At 38.9% G+C, this 23,797-nt stretch overlaps 1 long non-coding RNA gene across 1 annotated transcript in view; it reads right to left on the reverse strand.

Moving 5' to 3' along the window:
- The window catches only part of LOC122164694, a 40,755-nt gene extending 23,511 nt beyond the window's left edge, over positions 1-17,244 (reverse strand). Inside the window, exons 1-2 of the long non-coding RNA XR_006170293.1 lie at positions 17,197-17,244; positions 400-550 (exon numbers count right to left, since the gene is read on the reverse strand). This is a non-coding gene — a long non-coding RNA (uncharacterized LOC122164694). The remainder of the gene's footprint in view (positions 1-399; positions 551-17,196) is intronic.
- Between the last annotated feature and the right edge of the window lie 6,553 nt (positions 17,245-23,797).

Here is a 23,797-nt window from a genome sequence, read left to right on the forward strand (position 1 = left end):
CAAACAAAACTGTTCTGTCCTTGAACCTTAAGAATCTCTTTTTTGTATGTTTACCACCACTGACTTTCTGAAGCTCGCAGTTTCTATGGAAAATATTAGCTGGAGATATATTCTGTCTTTCTTTCTACTTCCCTTGCTTACTGTTTTTAATTGTTCTTCCTACTTTATCTCCAAATTAATTACATTTTACAATGCATGCCTAATTATTTGTTTTGGTGGTGAATATAGAACATTATTTGTATCACAAATACGTATAATCAAAAGTAGATGTTACTGAACACCGTTGTTAGTTTGGTTTGGCTTTTTTCCTAATAGATTTCTCTGAAGTTCAGTATATACAATCCAAATAGTCATATCATTTTGACAAAAACCTAAAAGAATAACAAAAATTTAGCTCACGGTGGTGAGATGGCTCAGGTATGAATTGCGTCAGATGCAGTAGGATTGTGACTCTTGGATAGAGATGTCTGAAGTCAACACAGCATAAGCAGTCTGTATTCACCTTTCAGGTCTGGCTGTCCCACTGTTTCCTCATTTGGTCTGAAGTGAGCTAGGTGCAAAAATAACCAATGGCCAGTGATTACATATAATTCTTTGAAGTGACAACAAAAGCTAGAATACAATGTAAGCATGGATACTGAAGTAATATTGAAAACAGAATTCATTGTCAAGGTGCACAAAAATCAAAGCCAGCTTTCCTATCAGAGGATGCAATCTCACATTCACATCTAGTGTAAATTGACTACAGCTGAATGGGTATTTACTGAATCTCATAACAGTTCCCATACCACTGTAACAACTTTCAGCACAGCAGTATTCACCTCCCTTCACATATAGTTCCTTCTTAAAATGCAATGCTATCAGTTGGGAAGAACCAAGGAAACTGAAACCATAATTACCTTCTTGGAAGCTGATACTAACAACATCAGATATTTGCACAATGTATTGCTGATTTCAAGGATGCTAACTGAATTCAGCAAGTAGGATTGTTTATCTTATCAGTAGAAGTACGTCTATTCTAGGATCTTTCTCACTCCTGTGACATGACTAAAACCCAGCTTGGCTGTACTTTTGTATTTTGGGAGAGTTTTTTGCATATTGTTTGTAGAAGCATGTGGTATCTGTCAGGGTATTTTAATGCAGAGTAGAGGAAGCAGTTCAATAAAAGACTGAACTGGATGTACAGATCAGCCTGTGGGACCTTTTAAATGAATGAGGAAGATCTTCTTGTATTTCCACACATTATTTTAAAATACAATTTTAAAAACACCATGTAACTGACAAGTCTGCTCTGCTCTGAAGGGAAAACAGTCCTAAAGGAATAGATCTAGATTTCTCAGAACCAGTATTCTGCTGTTGTCTTGCACTCTTCAAAATAGCTTTCACAGAATACTTTTGTATTATATTCTCCAAGAAGAAAATCGTCTTTGCCTTTCACTAGATATGCAATTACTTTAGAAAGCCCTCAAAGCAACATTGCCCATGAGCGAGCTAAAAATGCTAGAGAAATTTCATTTTCAACATAAGTCATCAGTGAAAACATACCTTAGTGGAACAATTTCAGTAACACTAAGTGACTTTTACCCAGGATTCATTTCTCAAGGCTGTTCCAGAACGCATTTAAAAAGGATGCAGTTTTTTCTCTGCCAGAGCTGGAAAGTACATATTTCCAATAATCCATACATAGAGAAATCAACTTGCAAAGATCATCAGGAGCAAAATGTGTGTCTTGGAAGGCTGCTGTGACATGTAGGTCTCTATGATATGTACTTAGACCAAACAATAACAGGAATTTTTAGTTTCACTGAAATCTTGAAAACATCATGAAATTTGCAAACAGATTTTTCTCATTTGATATAAACAAAAATAACTTTACAGGAAGGAAACAGAAAAATAAAAAATTACTAATCATAAAGATATGAGATCTTAATAAGAAAAAATGTGTGTATATCATGTCACATATTTTATCATATCCAATCATACATTGTATTATATCTGTGAAAGCACACTTCGTATCGCATGACCCTGCCAGCTTCCAACAGCTAGAAAGGCAGTGACTCAAGTCAGTAATCACTCTGAGAGCAGCATCACTGTGGGAGATCCTGTGCGTAGCTATACTTACTAATGGCCAACTCATTTTAAAGGGGACAGCATAGAAAACAGAAGTCTCATTATTCTGACTCAGACAAATCAATTGCACTAAGGCACGGCTGACTTCTGCACAGGAGAAGACTGCAGTCTGTGAAATCTATCAACAAATCCATACTTTGGAACTAAGAACTCTCAAGTTTGTGTAGTTACGTCTGCAGGCAGATAACTAATACCATAACCTGAATTTTCTGAACCATAATCTGAATAGCCAGAATTGCCTTTTTTTTTTCACAATTAAATAAGTAAGATTTTGACCTTTGATATTCAATTTACATTAAATATTCCTTAAAGTCTTGTGAGGAGGAAGTACAATTTGTCAGCGGAAAAACTATATGGTATGATCCACAGCTTGGCTTAAGCATTTTATATGGCCCACTTTAGAACTATAACAGCACAATTAACACACCGTGCAATAAAACTCACACAGAAAGACTATAATGTGAAGCCAGAGAAAACAATAGTGCTAGGAATGTATCAAGGAATGCTGGCCCACTGAAAAGACTGATGTAATAGAAATGGATCCTTCCCATAATCTTGTGGTTTAAAAATCATTTACATAGTTTCAGCCATCATTACCAATGGCAATATTATTTTGGAATGATATTTCTTATTCCAATAAAGGAGTCTTCAGTGTGCAGTGAAACAACAGTTGAAAGCTTTGGTCCATATAATAGCATACTACACTTTGTAAATGTTATACAGATATTCTTTGAACAAAAAATACAAGAGATTTCAGAGGCAAGTAATTACTATTTATTTGTTATTCAAGTGTGCAGAGAAACTGAGCAGAACATTGAAATTTGTGGCAGAGGGTGATGGTCTCCAATTTGCAGATTTAGAGTTGTATATCCAATTTCTCATCGCTAGAGGTACTCCTACAAATGTTGCATACATTGAAAGACAAAACCCAGAAATTTTGCATTTATAGCACCAGATATATTTACAGGACTGTTTCTGACTTTGTTTAAGTCTAGATAATGAAAGGTAAGATAGGAACTGCAGTGTTCATATTGCATTCTTGTTTTCATTTCATTATTTATCTGAGCAGACAAGAGCTTATCCACATGAATTGACTAATGGTGATGACTGTTGAAAAAAAGTGTTTTGTAGCTCTCACAAATAGTGTTATTGTTCTCTTTGTTGTAGTTTCCACGGAAATAACAAGGAGGCATTACTTTCAGAATAACCTACATATGAGTCTGTGATGTTACTTCATTTGGCAGCAGTCGAAGTAGGAAGAGGATATGACACAGAAGGTACAAGTACTCTAGAGAAAGCAGTCAAGACTATTTCCTACTTTCTAGAAATTAGCTGGGACTTGTGTTGATACAAGTTGCAGCTTGTTAAGTCCCTTAATGGACAACCTTGTGGTTTGTTTAGATAGCAGGAAGAGTTTGTGTCTAAGTATTGAACAGATAAAGGAAGGTTCCACCAGACTACGTTTGAATAATAAGGAAGCTTCCACAACTCTTTGCATGGAATATGTATATACCTCCAGCAAGATCTCTGAATATGCATAAACTGAAGACCTTTTTGTGCAAGGTATGTGTGATAGGAGGAGAGCATCTCCTATGCATCCAGTGCTGTTATTAAAGAATACTGGAAATGGTGATGACATATATCACATGCTCAGCTTCAGAAGTACAGCATATGGAGCTGAAAATACAAAAAATGGAAAAATTGAAATGCGTGGTTTTAGAATCACCGTTTATAGGGCAAAGTAGAAGTTCATGAGTAACGGTATGAAGCCTGAGGCCAGTGTCTTAGTTTATGATACATTTTATATAGTTAAGGATGATAAATTCTGTGTACATTTTTTAACAAATATTTGGGCTCACTATATGGTTTGCTTATTAGCCCAGAAGTAGCCTTTGAGATGATTTTGCTCCCATGAGGTTTCATCTAATCTTTCTCCCATTATCATAGCCAGTGATCCAAATCATTGGAGGAGTGATGATCACCAGAGCATGAAGCCCTGGAAAAACACTCGTACTTTATGAGGGATTATCTACAAAATGTAAAAATAGAGCAGTGACAGTACAAGTAGAAGGCAAAGTTGTTTAGTTTAATCTGTACGGATATGAGTTCACACTCAAACTACATGTTCAGCAGAAAAAGTAATTTGTACCAGATAAAAGAGAAGTGCTTGTGATGAAAGAAAATTATTTGTAAGACTTTCATCTCTCTGCAACTTCAGTCATTTTGCTGCACTTAGGGCATCTTACACTTGTGAATTACTTTCTGTCCAGTAGGGTTGTTTTTTCCCAGAACAGATCTGCATTTGTATTGAGGACATTGTACAAAGAATAGCTACTGTGATATTATCTCCTTAAGGCAAAGCACACAGAACATTTTTTTCCCTCTTAGATTTTTAGCTGTTAATATAATGGTGGAGGGAAGCAAGAGACTGGTAAACCTTCAAGAGATAAATCCCTAACCCAGTAAACTCTTTAGATCTTGAATGTATCAAATAAATAATGAATTATAACTTGAGTAGCTGCTTGTGGTTGTGATTAGATGCAGATGAACACCTCTTGCAGAATGTGACTCAGAAACATTTGGGTAACATACAGAAGCATGTAAATCCATGTGTAATTCTAAAAAGCAGCCAGGCAAAATTACCTACCCAAGAGACAGGCAAATCTGTGAGTGAGGCAAGTAGCCACTGTGAAGGTGCGTAGGTCCAGTCTGGGCAAGAATGCGAAGGTGTGTGGTGATAAGGCAAGGCCACAGTTACTATTGCCACTGCTTCTGATCTGCTCTCATGGCAAGCAATTTCAAGACTTCCACACCTCTGGACAGGCCACATTGAGTGATCAGCTGCAGCTACTGCAGCTCTTGGGATGCTGCTTGCTGTAAGATTCTGGCAGTCTGGTTTCTTTTCTGTGTCTCCTAGCTAGCACAGTGACATATTTCCATGTGGCCTGCTGTCTTTAGGATAGGAGAACCAGCATTGTTGGTAGTGCCACCTGGTGCTCAACAGCAGTTTGCCTCCTGTTGCCTGCTTCTTGGTCAAGCATCTTCTAGGCTTGACCAGGAAGCACAGAACGATTCACATGGCTGCCCATGGTGATCTGTGCTATTGTGGAGCAACCTTCACAGGAAAGAGATATAAGCAGGGACATCCACATGGCCAAGCGCTTGCACCAAAACTGAGGATTGAGTCTGTGAGTGGATGCTGTCAGCTAGGGTCATTGCGCACCCACTCAGATGCCTCTCACTGCTCCTGCTGTGGTTCAGGTAATGGCTCCCCAAAACATGCAAAGACAAACTGTTGTGCTAGATTGAGCTCTGGATTTGAAGTAGTCTGTAATTTTGGGTTTTCTGGTCCTTCAGAGGACAGTAGGAAGGCCTGAGATTTTATTAAGCTATTCGCTCCATTTGAGTTTTTAAGAAGAGGTTGTTCTTGCTTGTTTGTTTTCAGAAGTCAGAACCTCTGGAAATATTAATAAAGTGAGTATAGTCTTCTCTTCCCACATCTTAATGAGGTGTGACTTTGAAATAATTCCTCACTATGGACAGATGCTGCCCAGAATGCAAGCTGCTAGCAAATACATGTTTCAGAAATGGGAGTCAGACAAACTTTTAGAGATAGGGAACACATAACAGAATTAATTTGTAGCACAGCACCTTTTACTTAATCATGTACATCAATGAAAATGCTCATTAGTAAGTCACAAATACTTCTTTGAACTTAAGGGAAAGGCTGAGAAGGTTGTGAGATGAATTTGGATAGATAGGCAGAAGTAATTTACCCAATCAGACCCCTAATGCCTTTGCATTCATAGAAACAAATGGGAAGGAACTGCAGGCTGTTCCTGAGGTACGCAAGGAAAAACAAGATCCTCTTCTCTTTCGGCATCTGCATACAAAGTTGAGCAGGTTCATTGCAAAATGATATTTATTATTATTATTATTATTATTATTATTACTATTATTAAAAATGATAGAATTGTAGAATGGCTTACAGCCATTCCAAGCCAATCCAATTCCAACCTCCCCACCTTTGGGAGATCTGCCACCCATCAGACCAGGCTTCCCAGGGCCCCACCCAACCTGGCCTTGAATGCCTCCAGGAAAGCGACATACACGGTACATAGCTTCTCTGGGCAAACTGTGCCAGTGTATCACTGCCTTCTGTGTAAATCACAACTTGCTCACATAAAATTTTTCAGTCTTTTTTTTTGCTCTATATAAGTTAACAGCACTCTAGATGTAAAATTAATACTTCTGTTATCTCCGATGATTCTTATTATAAATTGAAATCAAGTAAAATGATGAGAAAGTTGTTTTGTTTTGTTTTGTTTTTGTTTTTGTTTTGTCATAAATATTGTTCCCAATATGGTAGTTGCAATAGACACCATTACTCTGTACCCTCTGTTAGATCTGCAGGTGGCAGGAGGGTGGGGCTGAGTACAGGAAGGATTCTTGGAAGAGAAGACAGCAAGCATCTGGAGTATGCATTCTGCTGTATGGAACTGCCAAAATGTGCTGCTGCACCAGTGGTGCCTGTCCTAGCTGCTGAAATGCTTCTCTCAGTTAGCTTGCACAGAGAACAGGTTGGCTTTTAATCATCTGGAAGAGTATGAAGAATGTCTCTGCCTGCATTAATTATGTATGTATCTTAAAATAAGCTGACATCCTTTATTATTGTACAGGATATTGTTTTCAGGAAAAATAAGTTAAAACTTCTTTAAAACTAAGTTTGGTGATAATAAGGAAAAACAAAGCTCTAAATGAGCCCTAGTGCACTATTACATTTTTAAAGAAAATTATGTAAGGAAATCCACCATCATTTCAATTGAAGGAAAATATTCTTCCTGACAAAAGCAGCTGCACCATATTCACTCACAGATAATAAATACTTATTTTTTAGTGTTAAGATATTCTACCAGCTTCACTTTTCACTTGAAGTTATCTTACCACTGCAGGTATATGGTTGTCTCTCAAATATTTCATTTTTACTATCAAAATATGCTGTAAAAATCTCAGTGGATATTATTTGAATGTATGTAAAATACCTCAGCTAACAATTTTTTTGAAAAACTGTAACTTGTGCGTAGTTTGTGCAGTAGAGAAGATAGAGGCCAGTAACCTTATCAAACGATACAAATAAGTAAGTATTCCTCTATGCAAGATCAGATACAGTACTATTCTGCTCCTAGTAGCAACTGAAACACCAGAATCTAAGCATTTTTTTCATTTTATTGGAACACAGGCTGTCAATGTCAAGTACATAATGTAGAAAGCAGAAACGCTTGGCTTTAAAATTCATTCTTTCTCAATTATCCTTTTGAAAAAGGATTAATTGATAACTAAGAAGAGATCAATAGTTAAAATCTAAATTAGCTTGGTCTCAATCTCTTTAATTTTAGGAACAAGTTTGACACAATTAATTCAGTATTCACACTCAAAAGCAAGGACTTGTGAAGAGACATGAAGGAATGAATGTCAATGAATACTAATGGAATTTAAAGCATTTTTTCTGATAGAAACTAATCAGCTAACATCTTCAGTGGAGAGGCTATGCACAGGTAAAATTGCATAGCAAATACTTTATGATAACAGACAAAATCACAGGGGATCAGATAATCTCAATTTACAGGAGCAGGGCCCAAGCATGAAGAGAAACAAAAGCTGCCTGCTATCTTTCTAGTCAGCATGTTTTCAAGAGGAATTCATAAGTCTTTGGACCCCAAAGAAAAACATTGAGAGTCCATGCTCCACATTGTTTTCTTCCCTCTAATCAACAGACTGTCCACAAGACTGATGGAGAGCAAGGGATCGTACATCATACTGGAAGGAAGCAATTAGAACTACTTACTGGGAAGAGACAGAAGGAAGCAGAATGAGTGGAAAATATAGCAGACAGAAATAGGTATTCAGATGCACTGAAGAGCAGTACTACAGAGCACAGAGTGAGAAGAGTTGCAGACCCCTACTCTAATGCATCCATGTCACTTTTTAATCCATAATAAGGTCAGAATATGGCCTTCATATGAGCAAATCTTCCATCTCCAGTAGATTGTATTTCAGGCAAAATCGCAGGATCTAACTACAGTAAAGATTTTATGAATTCAGACTGTAAGAAATAAATCTATGCTTATATTGCAGTTTTCTGGTTTTATGCAAGGCTTTTTAATGAAATGCTCTTTTTGCCAAGCTTAGCAATTATACACCTAAAATCCACTACTTGGTAAAGATCAACTTCCCCTTGTCCTTACTTACCCTTTCTATTCATTTGCTCTTACTTTCGTTGGTTACTTGTTACCTTCAGATTAACAATACACGTAGTACAATGCAACACAACGTAGCAATACAGAAAAATGCAGTATTTGTATGCATTTAGTTACTTGTAAATAGCATACAATATTTTAGAAGAGCCCACGTAAGCACAAAGCAACTTGTACTATAGTATAATAACTATCTAGATTGCATTCATCTACCAAATAATCATTCTACAATGATAGTAAGCAGACTATTGTATTCATTAATTTTCAGCATATACATCTTAAGTCCTGTCTGAATTGAATCTTTTTGTTGTGAGCACTGCTTTTGCCATACTCCAAGTCTTTCTTTGGATTTTGCAAATAAACATTCAGCCTGAAATTACAGCAGAGAAAAATCACACAGAAGTTTCCACTTCATGCTAGTCCAACCACAGTTTTCTAATTTTTTCATCAACAGTGCATAACAGGAAATGTTATTTGACTTTATTTTTGATGGGTTTCTTATACTTTGAGAACAGTGTAGTGTGATTAATATGCAACCTTACACAATTCTGTACAATGGTCTGCAATAACTGCTTTGAATTTCTAAGATAAATCTTCATTCAAGGATTTGTGCAAATTGTCTTGCACAACTTGTCCGTGTGTTTTGCTATCCACCTAGCCTTTTTTATCCTGTTAAGCTGACAGTGGGATCCACAATGCCTTCCACAGCTGTGACCATTTGCTAAGAAAGGAAACACTTTCTGAGACCTGTTGAGATGGTTAGATGTAAGCTGTCAGGCTTGGACTCATGAAAAGTTTTCTCTTTTTTTCAATGGCAAGAAATGAGTGTTAGTTACGTTGGTGTGCCTTGGAACAACTGCCTCCTACCACGCATCCATCTGGATGCACAGGGCAGCCGTTTCTGTTGCAGGCATTCCCTCCTATTCTTTCCCTCCAGGGAGACTCAGGAATGCCTGTTTGCAAATGTCAAGGAAACACATGGGCAAACTCTTTGCAGATGGTATGGCATCTTTTTTAACTAGCAGTGCAGGCCAGGTTTAACCCCCAAATGGCAGAATCATAGAATCTTAGAATGATAAAGGCTAAAGGACAAGATCCTTAAGATCATCTAGTCCAACCATCAAACCATCTTCCCCCATGTCCACAAATCACATCCCCAGATGCCACATATACACATTTCTTGAACCCCTCCAGGGATGGTCACTCCACCACCTCCCTGGGCAACCTGTTCCAAATATCCCGCCACTCTGTAAAAATAAATATTTCCTAATATCCAGTCTGGGGATGTGTAAGAACGTGCAAAAAGCAAATTCTGATCCACTTTCATCTGTGCCCTGAGCTACCAAACAACAACCCATGCAGAGTTTCTCAGAAACATGGAACAGTATTTCATAAAAGGTGTGCCTCAAAATGTCAGAAGATCTTAGGAAACAGTTAGTAAGCATTTTATTTCTGCTTGCCTACATAAAAGAACTGCATTCAGTGCTACACTTTAAATTCTTTCAGACCTGTGCAAGCACAGTGGGGATTTTTTTCTTATCAAAGGGAGTACAGATTCAATACCAGCTTTTAAGCTGTGACCTTTAGGCCATGACAATTTCTGAAACATATTGTGAATTGTACCAAGAAAAATATAAGGTCTTTTCCTCCTTGCAAACTTGAGTTCAAATTTTTCCCTGACTTACAAGCAAACATAAGCACAGAGCTCTGATCCTATTTTTCCTCTTTTGCATACATCACATAGCCATTGCAAATCATCGCAATTTGCAGCTTCTGTTGAAGGGATCAAATGCCAGAAAAGAATAGGAGTTTGAGAAGGGCAGCATGCAGCTGATGTGAAATGTCCTGGGAAAGGGAGTGTAGGGTAGTGGGAAGGGTGGAAGTACTTTCATGGGAATGCATGAAGTAATTTCTTGCTCTGTACCTTCGAATGTAAGCCTTTCACTAGCGTAAACCAGTTTCACATTGATTGTGTTTTTTAATTGTTCAGTCAGCAAACAAATCTGAACAATATGTCCTGGCAAGACATACTGCAAATTATTTTGCATGACTGAAATTGCAGAGTTTTCTTTCAAATTCTGCCTGATAGCACGTAACTATTGCAAATGTGATGCCATGTGTTCTTTCTGCATCTGGACAACAATACAATTTTGTTAACAATTTGCTTTTGAAAGCATCAGTGCTTTGTCATGATTCATTGTGTGCTGGGCAGCTATAGAAATAGGATTCATGTCTGGCCATCCAGAAGCTGCAGATACTATATGTGTGCACTGCTGTATAAATGACTAAAAAAAAAAAATAATAAGGAAGGGAGAGGAAGAGAGGGAGAAGGGAATGGTAAAAAAAAGGAAGGGAGAGATAGGGAGAAAGGGGAGGAGAAGGGAAGGGAGAGGAAGAAAACAAGAAGGGAAAGGAAAGGTAAAGTGAAGGGAAAGGAAAGGGAAAGGAGATAAATAAACAAAAATTCTGCATTTCAAACATTATTTTTTCTTGATTCTGTTTTCTGGAAAAACCTAGAATTGAGGATATATATATTCATGTAACTATTGAGGATATACATGTAAATATTAGGCCCGATATTCAAAAGATTTTAGGTTTCTAACTCCCACCTTATTTCAATTATGCACCTGACATATGTTAGAATGTGAATCTGGAACCCATCAGAGCGAAGTAGTTCTGGTGAGGAGTAAATGATAGTGGATGGTAAGATGAAGGGGAAAAAAAAAAAAAAAAAAAAAAAAAAAAAAAAAAAGAAGAAGCCACAATAGACAATATTTATCCATGTGCCAACCATTAAAACATTCCTTCTAAGACTATATATATTATGATAGTCATTGGAGAAAAAGCTGCATTCATGGGGATGGTTCTTTTCCTTACTTCTTACTCACCAAGATGGATTAAAAGCTGCTATAAATGTTGCATTATTTCCTAACTTATTTCCAAGTAATTACCGCTGTCACCTTTCTGCGTGGCTACCATTTGTCTATTAAAAGGTAAAGCAACTGCAAGATTGCATCCTGTGTCAACAGTTAACAATGACAGAATATGCCAAATAATTTCCTTAATAGACTGTTGTCCTGAACAGAGTAACAAATTTGATGGTGCAACCCTACATTTGACTTGGAAGCAACAGGTGGGAGGAGGAAGACCTAGCATTAAGGGAAACTGCCACCCTCTTTGTGTTGCACAATCTCATCTGGAGTTAACATCTGGAGTACACTTTCTTGGAATTCAAATCAGCTACAGCTCACGATAGTCCCACAGGCAAGAGGGGAGTCATATACCTCAAAATAGCACTTATTAACCTTTGTTAGCCTGGAAGCTGATGCCATGTGGTAATTTTCACTGGGAATCTCCTGCTATTAGTTCTTCAGACAGTATTGCTGTACTGCCTCACTGAAGCTGGAAGAATATATAAATAAACCAAACATAGAACAAAGTAGCCTCTAACAAAGCCCAGACACAGAGATTTGCATAAAACTTTAAAGGAAGTTGATATATCCTACTGTAATTTAGAACCTCAACAGCCAATTGTGTTTTATGACCCTATCTTATTTTCCATTGCACTTAATGAAACCAGCCTCATTTCCCACTGCAGAGGCAGAAGCACTCCTCAGTCACTGCTGATTTTCCCAACAGGATACAAAACTTTTGTGATATACAGAGTTATCTGTATTCATGCAGTCATACAGTTTAATTACTGACTACAACAGCAAGTTTTTCAACATTGCCTTCCTTACATAGATTCCCCTTCTTCAGCAGGGGATGTTATGCTGCTGTGTTAAGAGGTCTTAACCATGGAAATAGGACTTCCTGAGCTTGGACAGCAAGAGGCTAGTTCCACATCTTCTTGGTTCTTCAGATTTTTTTCCCATCTCCTCAGAAACAAAAACACACCTCTGAGCATTTTTATGTTCCATTACCCTTTCCCACTCATCTGCTTCTTGTATCACAGTTTTTTTCTCAAGCCTTTTTCGACACAGAAGGGTACAGTGCCATCCCCTGTGATTCTGTGAAGTTCAGATCTATCACAAGACAACAGAATGTGGGAAGTTTGCTGTAAATAGAAATGCATTGAGTTTATTGCTAGTGAATAACTCTGCAGTTGTAAAGTATTTGTCCCAAAACAACAACTAAGATTAGCTTTCACAGGAGGAAAGAACAGTGACTCACCAATGAAAGGCAAAAATAATAATCAAAGGCAACATTAGTAGCCCCGAAATGCAGCTTTCTCAACAAGTGAAGTTCTCTCCTGCTGGAAGAGAAGGATATAGCCTAACATACTTTAGCTCATTTGGAAGTAAAACTGTCTCCTAGTATGGACTGTACAGATTGTAGAAGAAAACACAATCTAAAAAATGTAGACTAGCTGAAAGGAGACAAGGAGGTGTGTGATGAGCTGAAGATGCTGAGCTCTGAAGTGATCCGCTCACTGTCACAGTTTCTCCTGACTCCTCAGTACTCTGATTCAAAAACTGAAAGAACTTTTCTGACAAAGAAACTGCAAAGAGAGGATCTATGTCCCATCAGCCCTGTGAACAGACAGCAGAGGTCTGTTACCAGCATGCCTCCTCCTGCAGACTTTTATGAAGTTTTTAGGTCTGGAGGCAAGCAAAAACCATTGTCTCATGCTAGAAAAATATAAGATAAAATAAAATAATAAAGTTGAAATATTATTCAGCTCCATCCTTTTCCCATCCTCCTCCTATATAGCACATGAAAGTAGATATCTGTTTTACTGGGGCAGGGCTAGTCAGCTCTTTTCATAAATGTTGAAACAAGATGAATTATTTCTGTCTCTGCAGCCATTACATGCATTCTCCATAAGCAGCTCCTTACAGTGATCAAAAAAGGCAAATGTCTGAGTTAGAAAGAACTAGAGGTGGAAAGTACAATACTCTTTTACTTACAGAAAGTCAATGGGATGCACAGGAGGAGACTCTACCTAAGAGTATGGTAGCTAAAGGAGCCCAGAGTTGAATGATGTGTCTATCAGTACCATAGTTTCTACTTCTGTTCTCATGTCATTTTATCCAGAATTTGTATGGGAAGCCATTGTCTCTCTTATGATCTGTAGTGTGCACCAGAGAACACAGATACGCTTCTGTTCCTACAGCAACTCATACATGAACACTCCCAAAGCATTGTGCTGTAAACTGGGTCCACATAATGTATGCACCAGAAATAATCTGTTTTGTCAAGAATTCTGTATGAGTTGTTGATCTTTTCTTATGTTGCAGGCTACAACTTTATTCTTACATGAATGATCAAATGAAAATATGAGGCTCTGTGTTCTGATTAATCTGCGAACCTTGAACCGAGATGTATATTTCCATCTTTTCCAATTACATCTGAGGCAAGAAATTCCTCCAAAACTATTTTACTTTCAAAATACATATAATTGCTACAGAATTTTGCCTCATTTGATAGATTGGTTGTTATTGTTAGCTTCCAGGAAATCATCTACATTTCTCATGACACAACACTTTTCCATGGTCCCGCTTTATTGAACATCACCATTTTATGTATCTGCCTGACTTCCACTTATCTGTCAGTACTGTTGTTCCTTGTCTCCCTTTGGAATCATAAAGAACTAGCTGCTACAACGTGCCCTCTATTTGTGATCAAGGACACTGGCTTCCAAAGAGGCAAACAGGTTTTCAAGAGCTGTAAACATATTATAGCTTTAAAGTGACTATTAAGTATCAGGAAAAAGAAAGGTCCGCTATCTTTTATGCCAAACTCTGCAAGGTCGCTATAATGAGCCCTTCTAACAGAGGAAAGCAGAGATAAGGAATTCATCACTGTCTTCTGGAAAAAATGACTAGAATGGCAGAACTGAAAGAGAAAAAGGCACAACACAATTTACATCAGGATTTTTGAAGATTCAGCCAGACATTCTCAGTCTTCCTTCTCATTTGTAGGATTGCTGGAAAGAGAAATAGGATTTCAGACCAAGAAAGAGAGTGAGCTGTTTTATTTATTTATTATCAGATATGGTAGACCAAGTACTGCCTGTAACTGAGGGTCTCAGTCCATTGAAAGACAGTATATGACTAGATATAGATATATAGACTAGAGACTATAATGTAGCTCTGCCTCTGCTCTCAGGGTCATGGCCACCACTGGAATGGGCTGAGGCAGAAAGTCTCTATCAGCTGAAAGCAGGAAGGAATGGGGAACAGAGACAAAATATGCCATAGGCATAAAAGAACAAAGTTTACAATGAAGGTGAATTGCATGTCATTAGGCCTCTCTCAGTAGTGAAGCTGCAGTTCCAGAGTGAAAAAATTGCAGTGAATTTGGGGAAGGCATGTGATCCTCCATGGAAGAGCTCTGATAGATACCTGAGCACATCCCTGCCTTACTGAGAAACAAGAGAGGTAGTTTAGACCATAAGCTACCACAGCTTACCAGCCATAGCTAAATCAATCTGCAATATTTAATAAATGAACTGATGCTGCAAACAAACAGACACTCCACTATACAAATCTGTGTGAGTAAAGTGATTCTTTTATCATTTTTGGATTGTAACAGATACTCCATGATAAAAATCCATGTGAGCAAAATGATTCTTTTATCATTTTTGGATTGTCATGACAGAGAAAGAAAAGGAAGTAAGCATCTTAACACTTCAGCAGAAAACATCAAGAACAACACCAACACAGAGCTGTGACCACACCAGAGTGTTCAGCCAGTGAAGTACACTTGTTTTTCCCTGGAAACAAAACACTTTCTGTTCAGATCAGCCACTGCATTACTCACATCTTTGGCCTCTCTGTGAACACCACAAATATATGTGTGAACTGTGGAGGTGGTTTGCATTCTGCATAATGCCAAGACTAACGTTTGTCTTCCCAGAAGCCAACCAGACCAAAATCTTGGAACTAAGGTTAATGCATGCATACTTGGAGACACCAGCTATGCACAAGCAGAATCTTTCTTATAGCACTGGGAAGAATATTTACATTTCTTTTCAGGTTCTGATCTGAAATATTTGCTTTCACTTAGAGTGGTGATATGTCTGATCTTAAACATTGCAGTTCATTTGAACTCTCGTGGTTTAGCTCTTCTGTTTTCAATACTGAAGGCAAGTTATTGTCAAAAAGCTGCATTTTGACTCAAGATTGTAAATATTCAAGTTCCCAGCAGCCATAAAAGGTTCTTCATCTGTGGCATGAAGTACAAATATGCTTGAGGCTTTCTGATAACTACCATACTTACGGATTGCTAAGATTCTGAACTTTAAAGTTATTAGTATTTTTATATTTGCAATAGTATCTATGTTGCCTTTTATCAGAATCAGCAATTTAAGCTTAAACATGCTCTACTGCCTTAAGAAATTTTTAAGATATTTAATGTAACGACAAAGTTAGTCATCCTATCCATTATATTTTACAAAAATCCATGTGGCCTTCCACAGGACTTCAAAAGTTTAATGGATGTTCTGACTTTTCAGACCAATACTATTTGACTACAGTAGCTTTAAGAACATTATATTTTTCAACAAATGCTTGAATTAATACCAATGACAGCAGAAAAAATGAGTAGAAATTTATGTCTAGCCAGCCTGTTTGGTCACAGCAATGATTCATTATTTTTCTTCTTTGTCCCCTTTCTGTTTAATACTTGACATTGGGGCAGAATATCTTTTCTCAGGAAAATTCTTTATGAGAAAAAAAAAAAAAAGGTGACTCTTCTTCTCTCACTCAGGAATTTCATGGATAAAATAGCTCAAGCAAAAGTTATAAGCCTAAGGAGTTGCACTACAGTTATTTTTCTACGTGGCATTGACTTTCTGTATTCTTATATAGGAGCAAATCCCAGCACCACCTTCTTTGTGTTTACCAGGCAAAGCAGAGGACAAAGAGGCCTCAGGATATTAATGTCACTTCCTTGCTTGCTTGCTTATAGGGCCTGGCTTGGAGCCAAGTCTTCATTCCCTAAGTCTACTGCAAATGGCAGGGAGGGAAGAAGTGTGAAACTCAGTGAGAAGCGTGTAGATCAGAGATTCCCTTCCTTTGCCCACCAGAGAAAATGTCAGTAAACAAGAGCGAAGCAGGTTGCTTACTTTCAGTTACTGAAGGAATTTAACTTCCTCTTGAGTTAGCTCCTTCTCCGCACTGAGTGCACCACATCCCAGTGAGCACAAAGAAGAAGGCCAGAATTACAAAGTGCAAGCAGAATAACTCCATAAGTCACTCCCTTTAGTTATTCATTTATTTTAGAGTAACATATTTGGGAAGGATTTTTTCAAGTGATATTTCCTTAGTCCTCATGTAATTGCAAAAATTAGCCTTTTAATTATTAAATATTAATAATTGTCATAAACTCAGTGGGTGGTAATTCCTATGCAGACATATGGCATGAAACATCTCCTGCTTCAGAGAAGTCAGTACAAAAGGAGCTGATTCTCCCACTGTGACTCATGCTGAAGCTCGTGGGACCACTCCTGCAGCCCTTCTGTTCACTTCAGTGCAAAGTGGAAGGCCGGGCCCAAAGCCAGCTGTTTTTTGTTGTTGCTGTTTTTTGTTTTGTTTTGTTTTGTTTTTTGTTTTTAATAAAATCAAGTCACAGATAAACAAAGACAGTGATTCATAAAGGTTGCTATGATACCTGAATCACACCAGCTCAGTGCCATGCAATCCCTGAATGTACGATAGGATTTCCTGCAGCTCTCAGGCAGGAACAATTCCAGCACTTACACTACAGAGAGCATAAAAACCCAGCCATCTAATTTTCTGGCCTCTGAAGGGTGCTCAGAACTGCAGCAGTAGCTTTGCCATATACCATGGATCGTATCACTACATACCTTAATCTGGAGGAAAAAGTAAGAACGAGGATCCCATTTCGCTTCTCTTTTCTTTCAGGGCAGAGCTGCAATAAATACCTCTCGATACAATGGCAATGCTGGCTAACTGCACTGCTTTAATGTCACTCAGGTTTTAGATTACACTGCTATCCCAGAGGGATGAATGGGGCATAAGGAAAACTAAATGGTATCTTTTTGTAGTCTAGCAAATGGATTGTGCTCCTTAACCCCTGGGGTCTACTTCCTGCAGCCCCAAAATATTAAAAAACATTATTTCTGGAAAAATTTCTATGGAGATTAATAGGTGGGTTATGAGCTTTCTGTAGAATGCTTAGAACAACCCAAAGAGTGCTACAACAGAGTTATAATTCTCAGCAAACCTATCAGCTGCTAAATTTCTGTGGAATCTTAATTGTTTCTTCCCTGTTCAACTCAATAATGCTCTTCCATGGAACAACTGAGCTTTTATTGCAGCCTACACAGATACAAGACATTTAATCTGTATTGTTTAAAAGAAGGCAAAATTGCTACATTTCTGTTCTGTTACTTACAAACGAGAAGTCACTACTCATAACTTCCAAGCTTGTGATACACAACAAAAATCAATTCATGCTAAACACAGCTTTAAAATATATATATATACATATTATAAGTTAGGTTGAATTAACAGCAAAATAAAAATACTGCAATATTCACAGAGAATTCTCCAATAAATATTAGCATTAGAAGAACACAGAGGGTAGATTTATGCTTGCCACAAGTTACTGCTTGCAATACAGCAACAGTAAAGATGAATTTAGCTCCTACTGATTAATGTTAAAAAAGTTATTATAAAAAGATCAGTTATTGTGAAGTTACTGTCTAAATACCCAGGAATGTTCTGTTCATCTTACATTCCATTAGCAACAAGAAAGAGAGAAGAAGCTGGCAGCGCTGTGCTGCCACTGGCAGCAGTGCCAAGGCTTCAGTTCAGGCCTCCTGTCCATAAGAGAACTGGGTATGTTGTGAAAAGAAGAACAGCAAGTTTTAAAAGCACATACCAGAAAGGTGCATGAGAGCACTCCTGATCTTCATGATACCAATCTGCACTTCTTCAGTGTCATGAAAACGTAATTCAGCCACTTGCCATCCAGACACAAGCACAACAGTTCATGTGAGCAGTTATTATGTGGTAGAAGTCTTCTCTGCTGAACAGTTCTTTCATTGTATATTTGTAATTAGAGGCAAGACACTTAAGGAGAGAAGTAAGACTTGGTCTCAGAAGGCTCTTCAGCATAACAACTCCTCTCAGGCTGCTCTGCCAATCAGACTAATGCATCTTAATATGTCCTAGGAAGACCTGCATCTTCTCATCTTAGGACACCCAATACATACTGAGGCCTCGTTTGGCAGCAATGATGAAGAATAGGGTGCTGATGAGTTGCCTGTGTAAGGTCAGTGCCAACCTCAGTCTGTTACATGCAATAGAAGTCCCTAGGCAACTTCCCAAGTGAAGTTCCAAAGGTGAAGAAGAACCTGGCAATGTAATTTTCTAAAAGTGTATGCTAAATACAGTGAAAGTACAGACATCAACATTTAAGCACCTAACAGACAAACTTAGGTGGCTTCTGAAGTGAATTTTAAACAAATAGCATCCTTGCCTCCTCTCATCTGCGTGTTAGGGGGAAGACCCCTTAGCATCCTGTGGTGTCCTATCTCTTTGCCTACCATCAGATTCAGTCAAAATCAGTCCACTGTCCTCTTTAGTTTCTTCTCTATTTCTTGTTCTACTTTTGAGTTTGTTTTGTTTGTGCTTTTGTTGTGCAAAATCATCACAACTGCTTTGCTTGAACTGATTCCTCTTGCTGTAGGCATGCTGCCTTTCTTTACCACAGTTCTAATTTGGCTGTTGTTTGGCTGTGACTGACACTCACAGAGGATTCTGTGCATGGAGCTCATGGCATTCCATGGCAGCAGAAATCTCTTGGCATGTTCTATTTCGGAAAAAAAAAAGTAAAAAATGCTTTTAAAAATGTATTTAACTACTACGGAAATAGCCTCCAAATATTGTGAAATACATGAACAATGTAAAGAAAAACACTGTCACTTCTGTTGTAGCACTAAAATAGCATAAACACAAGTGTGTAATTCAAATAGATATCATGTCTGAGCAAAGAAATAGCAAATGTGATTAGCATAGTGCAAGCCCCAGGAAAACAGGGCAGAATGAAGCCTAAAAGGATAAAATGAAGGTGGTATCTCGAGGAGAATCAGAAGAGCAGAGCATGGGTAGGGCTAACCCTTGGTTCATCAAGGAAGCAGCTCCAACTTCTGACTGAAAATCTATGGAGGGAAAGAAGCTGCACTGACCACTGCTCCCCATGTCAGATATCAACACCGGGCATGGAGCCCCATAGCATGCATGTTGTTCCTGGGCATCCTGCTTGTCTTCTGACCAAAGGCCAATCTGCCTCATGCAGAGATGCGGTCAGCTCTGTTGCTGTACCTGAGTCACTTCAGAGCTTCAATTCTCTCACAGATGAGGTGAAATTGCTGCAGATCTCCTTGCTAGCCATCTCATCCTGATCATATCACTGAAGCACTAATAGGAGGGAAATGCAGCTAGCAGTACATCCCAGTGTGACCACCAAGTGCCTACTGCAGAGGCTGTGAGGAAAAGTGATCACCTCCCTGAATCTTTTATGTCTATGAAACGAAAAATTATGCATGCTTAGCCCTGATCTCAGCTACATCTGTTTAATCCTGGAGGAACAGTTTAAATTCTGGAAATGGAATGCAAACTGTAAAAGGTCTGTAGCTGAAAATTTTAGTGTGGCTGCAGATTAAGGAAATAAAGCTACAGTAAAAATACTGTTTCATTTAGAGGAAATTTTGTGGGTCACAACCACTTATTTTTTATGCTTATAAACACCTCAGCAACAATACAAATGAATAAAGCAAACAAAGAAGAGAAGTTTATTCAAAATCATCTCTGGTGATTTTTATTACGCTTTTGGATTGAACTCTATTAAAAAAAAAAAAAAAATCTTGTATTTGTTGCCATAGCAATAGATTCCCAGGGTGAAATTATATCATACCTGCCTTTCTTCTAGCCTTCCGCAGTATGCAATCACCACCCACTGTCCTAAACATCAATAATCAGCAAGCCCACCCTTCCCACCCCCCAAGTGCTGGCCACACATTTCAGGGCGGGGGATGTCGCAGTTGTCATGCTGGCAGGTTCACAGAGCCAAGCGGGTCTGAGCATGCGGAGGATGTGCGGGGCATACTGACACCACATCCTCCGCTCAGGTCCCTCCACCTGGGGGTGCTCCTCCAGCTGCAACCCTAGGCCTATGCCTGAGCTCACTGCCCACAGACTGTACCGGGAACAGGCGCCAGCACAGGGCTGGCACTGCCAAAGCAACTACAGGTCTGGAACAGAAGCTTGATTTCCTGATGTTAAGCATTGCTGCATTAATTAATCCAGCATGACACCACGCCTTCAATTCATAGATCTTAAAAATCTGGCTCCTTTGCAGCAGTCTGGAGGGCCAGCAAGGTACACACAGCACATGGCACAACTGGGGGGTCATGATTTTTTTGAAACGTCCAGTCACCACTTGAGCACCCAGCTTCAAGTTTAGCTGAATGAGTACTTTCACAAATATGAATTCCTACATGATATTCTAACACTAAATCCCTCAAATCAAAGTGAGTGGTTAAATTAAACAGATAATTCACACTAAAAACTGGCCTTGTGGAATGATCCAGGTCACATTACTTGGGGGAGCATGACAGTTTATTGCACTGATTGACACTAGCCCAGGACAATTTTTGTATGTTTAACATTACTAAATGCTCTCTACTTCATCTGAAAAAGGAGCTAGTGCTGCTGTGGATTTACAGGAGGACAGACAGGTATCAGCTTCTTCCTCCTGCCTCCACCAGCACTGCTCCTTCTCTGGCCAGAGGACAAGCCTCCAGCCTGCTTAGATCTGAGGTCTCTCCTCCCCACAGTCAACATGCACTGGGCTTTCAGTAGTCATTCTCAATCTTCAGGACAAATTTCTTAGTGTGCCTGATCTTTTCTTCTGAACAACCTGATTACATTTTTCCCTTACTGGTCTGCTTATAAAATATTTATGTTTCCTATTTGTTGGCAGCTTTCTTGCAGAGCAAATTTTTTTAATAAACACAAAAGTTTCTGGTTGGTTGAGTAGAATACACTGCAAAACACCTGCAAAGTGTTATGTGTTAGGTCTCTCCAACAGCATATAGCTGTTGGAAAATCAAAACGAAAAAAGATGCACGACAGAACCCTTTACGTTTGTCTGTCAGTGAAATTAGCTACTAAATATGGTTTCAGGTACAAGAGAGCATTGTTAATGCATACCTTTATTAATCTAAGAACAGGATGGTTTGGTTGATAGCTCACTGACAATTTAGTAATTCCTTATGGACACAGCAGTACCTATTTAAGCAATAGGTATGTAAATAACGTATGATTATTGTAATTATAACTGAGGCATATTTCTACGCTGATGATATTTCTATGCTGGGAATGCTAAAGCTGCATTCTGATTTCTAACAGTGGACAAAACTAAGCTCCTCTTTATGTCATAAAGCCAGAAGACTTTGCATTTGAACAGAAACCCATTTATCTCAGCACATTAGCAAGAATATAAGGGCTTCATCCCCCAAGGCACTTCACTGCTCACCCAGCAGCATGGTTATAAGACTGCCAGCCCCTACCCAGAAGAGCAGTGGCCTTACTCTGACAGATTCAGTGCTCATGCACAGTTTGGCAGCCAGACTTCTGGATTTGCTTTGTAGAACCTGCAGATTCCCACAACAACTTTCTGATGTCATGAGAAACTGTGACAGTCACTGAGGAAAAAAAAATATATATATTATTTTCAGCACTGACTGTAAGAACACTGCTTGTCACACACGTTCTATTGCAGCTGAGGAGCCTCCAAGGTATTAGCAGTGGGAAAGCCCCTGCAAGACTGAGGATGTAAAAGCCTAATAAGACAATTGGGTATGTGGGCATGTAGCAGCTACCTCTCCTCTGAAAGCTGTGCAAGAAAAATCGTCACCGAAACATCAAACAAATAACCGACCCATCCCAGACACTGAATTCGCAACAGAGCCCACTCAGATTTATCTGATACAGTAAGAAATAAAAGACTGCAATAAATCAATTAAGTGCATGCCAGCAGGGATTACCTCAGCATGGAAAAATGGTCCTAGCTTCTATTAGCATATTCTGTACCCTACGGCAAGGGAGGTGCTGCTGGCTTCACACCATCACTACACCCTGACATGCTTTGGAGATTACTGTTTTGGCCCAGAGTTTACTCCCAGCACAGAAGAGCTGTCAGAGAAACTGCTGCAACCAGTTGGTCTCAGCAGCCATCCACAGTGAGGTAGAACATGCTTAGGTTGCATGATCTCTAGCTAACAATAAAGCCAGAGAAGTAAAGAAGAAAGAGAAGGCCAGGCAACACTAATTACTGAAGAATTACAGACTCCTATTGCTCATCTCCCAGGTGCAGCTAGAGTCCAGCCCCAGAAGCTGGCATTTCAGAAGGACAGCAGGCTTTTCCAGTGCACAGGGAACTTCAACTGACCTGATTAGAGTACCTGAACAATACTATCTTTTAATCTACCCACCAAGATCAAATGTCACTTGCAGAACAAAAACCTCTTGCACTTTTTCCAGGCCCCTTTGCATGGTGGAGTCAGCTGCTCACAAATGTTTAGTAATGCTCCAAACACGCCTTCATAGAATCGCCTGGGTTAAAAAGGACCACAATAATGATCTAGTTTCAACCCCCCTGCTGTATTCACAGTCATCATCTTCATGGCACATACACAATCCACTGGAGGATTCCAGTTTGTTTTTGGCAGTCCTCGAACAAAGGAATCACACACAAAAAAGATGGAGTTCAAACTTTGTTTCTCTCTGCAGAAGTTGCAGTAGAAGTACTTAATTCCGTGCTGTACAAATAGGCAAAACAGGCAGATGGAGTGCATAGGCATGAAAAGAGTCAAATGTGATTACTCCGTCTCCCAAACATCTTCAAGACAACTTCATGCAGACATATCTGTTAGGGATTTGTGTTTAGTGATCTTTTACTTAGGGTTGAAAATATGTAAAGCAAATGCTGCAAAACAAACAGGCATTTCTTCCTATGCTAATGATTTTGCACACAAGCATTTCACTAAAAGCTAGAAAGTCCTCCACAACACACACTTCTACTGCAGAACGAGGTGCCAGGCAGTAGGTAAACTCAGTCCATTCCATGAATTCCAAACTACTGCCTATGGCTCCTCAGCATCTCAAAACAAAGGAGCCTCCCACAGCTTCACCATAAAATAACACCTGCTTCACCTGTTCTGGCTCAGTGCTAGTTAGGCCTTGCTTTGTGAGTTAATCCACAACAAAAGGGGTGATAGAAACATAATGGCACCAGTGTGAATACATGGCCCCTGATCAATAGAGATTTTGAAGCTCCCATAGCAAATGTTGCTTTGCAATAAAGACAATGATGCTGTAGCAGATGAGAATTTAACATGGACTCCCCAGCAGTGTATTCGCCATGCCAGCCCACAT

This window comes from Centrocercus urophasianus, unplaced genomic scaffold (assembly GCF_019232065.1).
Source record: "Centrocercus urophasianus isolate 14NV4802_14NV808 unplaced genomic scaffold, USGS_Curo_1.0 seq_27, whole genome shotgun sequence".
In the NCBI taxonomy this organism is placed as follows: domain Eukaryota; kingdom Metazoa; phylum Chordata; class Aves; order Galliformes; family Phasianidae; genus Centrocercus; species Centrocercus urophasianus.